Source organism: Sorex fumeus, unplaced genomic scaffold (genome assembly GCF_029834395.1).
Source record: "Sorex fumeus unplaced genomic scaffold, SorFum_2.1 ptg000078l, whole genome shotgun sequence".
In the NCBI taxonomy this organism is placed as follows: domain Eukaryota; kingdom Metazoa; phylum Chordata; class Mammalia; order Eulipotyphla; family Soricidae; genus Sorex; species Sorex fumeus.
The window spans coordinates 10,196,401-10,200,220 of NW_026606135.1; the positions used below are offsets into that span (position 1 = coordinate 10,196,401).

The 3,820-nt window shown below is 39.6% G+C and overlaps 1 pseudogene; it reads right to left on the minus strand.

Annotated features, from left to right (window-relative positions):
* Positions 1-1,093: 1,093 nt before the first annotated feature.
* Positions 1,094-1,138, minus strand: LOC130038707 (uncharacterized; annotated as a pseudogene).
* Positions 1,139-3,820: the final 2,682 nt, after the last annotated feature.

Below are 3,820 nucleotides of genomic sequence, written 5' to 3' on the forward strand. Positions count from 1 at the left end.
TGTTGTTTCTTATGAATCTCAGTTCTTTCTGCTGAGGTATATATAGGAGTTTATTTTTAGGTCTAGGCTTCCTTTTCCTCAATTTTTTTTCCTAAGATATCTTTATGTAAACCATACTTTCGCTCTCATTTGTTTTCCTTTTAAACAGCGTTTACTTTGCAAAGTTATTCCCAGTAGGAGTGTTGTGCAAATTTTACATATTTGAGAGTCATATTTGGATGAAGAAAAGTTGTATTAAGGAAGTCAAAATATTTGCTAAGTTATGAGGTATATCTCAAGTTTGGGAAGGATCATTGTATATGATAGCCACATTATGGGAACTGGAGAGATAGTACAGAGCTTAAAGTCTTGCATGTGCCTGACCTTAGTTCCAGTCCCCAGCACCACATCTGGTCCCTGGAATATCACCAGGGCGGTGTTTCTTTATTTATTATTTTTATTTTTTTGTTCTTTTTGGATCACACCTGGCAATGCTCAGGGGTTACTCCTGTCTTTGCACTTAGAAATTACTCCCGGTGGTGCTCAGGGGATATACGGGTTGCCAGGGTTTAAATAAAGCCAGCCGCAAGCAAGACAAATGCCCGACCTGCTGTACTATTGCTCCGGCTCCAGAAGTGTTTCTTGAGCACAAGAAACAAGTCAGGAGTAAGTCTGGGCCATCACTGGTGTGGATCATCCCTCATTCCCAACCCCTAAAAATGATAACTAAATTACGGGCCAGACAACAAGTAATAAGTAAGTACAAAGGAATAATTAGGAACTTATTTTCCTGTTTTAGTGAAGAAATATTAGTAGTATCAAGAATAATTATTAAATCTTAAGTTTTTTGGATTGGGGAATGTAGCTCAGTGGTGGAACACTTGTCTTATATGTGTGAGGCCCTGAGTTCAATAACTGCATTGCACAAATACAGACCAAAAGAGGTTAAAATTTTACTATGGAAATTAAAAGTTATGCAAGTTATATAAAAATGGAATGTTCTATTGGACTTTTCATAAAGCGGTTTTAGTAATTGTCAGTTCTGACCAGTTTTTTCTCCCTTTTTATTATTCCGTTTTTATTATTCACTTTTTAAATTTCATGTCTTTGTATTACTTTGTCAAGGGGAGTGCTAACCTTCTCTCCTTTCAGACAACAGTGATAGCTCAGTGGGTAGGGCGTTTGCCTTGCACACAGCCAACATAGCCAACCTAGGTTCGATTCCTTCATCCCTCTCAGAGAGTCTGGCAAGCTACCGAGAGTATCTCGCCCACACAGCAAAGCCTGGCAAGCTCCCCGTGACGTATTCAATATGCCGAAAACAGTAATAATAAGTCTCACAATTTGTTGTGATACGTTACTGGTACCCGCTCGAGCAAATTGATGAACGAGAGGACAGTGCTGCAATGCAGTGCTATCTATTCTAACAGCTGCATAGTATTCCATTGTGTAGCTATACCAAAGTTTCTTTAACCAGTCATCTGTTCTCGGGCTTCAGATTTTTTCCAGATTCTGGCTATTGTAAATAGTGCTGCAATAAACATACAAGTGCAGATGTCATTTCTACCATATTTTTTTTGCATCTCTGGGATATATTCCCAGAAGTGGTATTGCAGGGTGAAATTGAAGCTCAATTTCTAGTTTTTGAGAAATGTCCATATTGTTTTCCAAAAAGACTGAACCAGCTGGCATTCCTACCAGCAGTGAAGGAGAGTCCCCTTCTCCCCACATCCACACAAACACCTGTTGCTTTTGTTCTTTGGGATGTGGGCCAGTCTCTGTGGAATGAGATGAATCTCATTGTTGTTTTTATTTGCATCTCCCTGATGATTAGTGATGAAAAGGATTTTTTCGTGTGCCTTTTTTCATTCGGATTTCTTCTTTGAGAAAGTTTTTGTTTATTTCATCGCCCTATTTTCTGATAGGATTTGGATGCTTTTTTCTTGTAGAGTTCAACCAGTATCAGACAGACTTCTTATGTTATTAAGTGATGGCTCATTGATACATGCTCTTATATTTGTTTGTTTGCTTGTTTTTGGGGGGAGGGGAGGGTTTAGGTTTGGGATTGGATCACACCCCATCCTGTTCAGGGCTTTTTTTTATTGTTGAGTGGGTTAATTTTTAAAATTTTTTTTCAGGGCTAAGTTTTGACTCTGTGCAGGAGCAACCCCCCTGGCAGTGTTTGGGCTTTGATTCCTGGCATGTATGTATGTGATACTGTGAATTGAACCTGGGATAGCTGCGTGCAGACAATAATCTTAACCGTTATATTATCTCTCCAGCCCTGCTTTTAATATTTTTATTAAGAAAATTTATCTAAAATTTGGAAATAAGGCAAAAAAGCTATCATGTGCTCTTATATCATTGCCATGATAGAATTGCATAGCAAATTCTCTGAGCGGGTCTGGAGGGATAGGATAGCAGGTAAGGCCCTTGCATGTGGCCAGTCCAGGTTTGACTTCAGGCTCCCTGAGCACTGTCAAGAATAATTCCTGAGTGCAGAGCCAGTAGTAACCCCTGAAAATCTCTGGGTATGACCCAAAAACTAAAAAAATAAAGAGAGAATCATCTGATGACATGGGGTTTTATCATTTTGTTTGAACTTAATATTTACTAACGGTCATGACATGTGAGGGTTAAATTTGTGTTACGTAAGGTTTAAATTGCAGTTTTTCGCTTTGCTTTGCTTTGCTTAACTTGATGTATTGTTAGACAACGAAGCAAAGGGAACCAGGAAGGGAACCAGAGGTCAGTCCTCTAAGAAACCTCTTGTGGGAACTGGAAAAAAATGAATAGGTTATAAATCATAAAGTTATGACTAGAAGACAGAACAGAATAGCCAGGCCTAAAGGGGGCAGGGCCATAGAAGCAATTAGTATCATTAATGAAGAATACATTCACCCCAAAGATTCCCAGCAACAAGGGCATCTGCTCTAATTCCCCTATTCTGTCCCTCTGATCTCAATATATCTCAAAGTATTGTTATGAAGCAGCCAGTCCAAAACCCTCATTCTTCTTCTCTCTCTCTCTCTCTCTCTCTCTCTCTCTCTCTCTCTCTCCTCTGCCTCATGAGTGTGCTATGTTGCCAAGAACCTTCCTACCTAAAGCGTTCTGTACCTCTGCTCTGGGCCGCTCTTTCAGGTGGCAGCCTAGTTGTGGTCCATCTGGACATTAATAAAGTCTCTTGCTTTCTTGCCTAAAATGGTCTCAGTGTGATTGATTAAGTAGATTCCCTTACAGCAGTTATAAACAATATGTTGGTATTCCCTCAAATTCCTATTTTGAACTTTGATCCCCAATGTAGTTACCTTTCTAGGGGAGTCCCTAGGGAAGTGATAAGATTGCATGAGAGTGGACCTAATAGGACTGCCTTAGGCTCCTAATAAGAAGAGACACCTCAAAACTCTCTCTCTTCCCGTCCCCATTTTTCACATGCACATACCAAGGAAAAAGCAACTGCCCAAAGCCAGGAAGAGGAATCCTTGCAGAAACAGAATTAGTGGAAACCAGCTTGTTCCCATGTCAACCACTTGACATACATTAGCTTGTGGAATCATCTAAACCACTTGAAGTAGCTTGATAGTCTGAAATATCAGATCCTCCCAAAAAGATACTTTCTGTAGCAGATTAATAAAATCTAGTTTATTGGTTCTATAGCAGGATGAAGCCAGATGCCATCTATTTTCTCCAATGAATGTATTTTCACATCTTGAGGCAGAGTACTATTAGTTTGATAACTGGGTGCTAACTTGGTGCCCCTGGAGATACAGTATTTACTCTGTATGAACTTTGTGAGGTGTGAATTCAGGCAGGTATTAAGAATATGCTTTAGTCCCATACC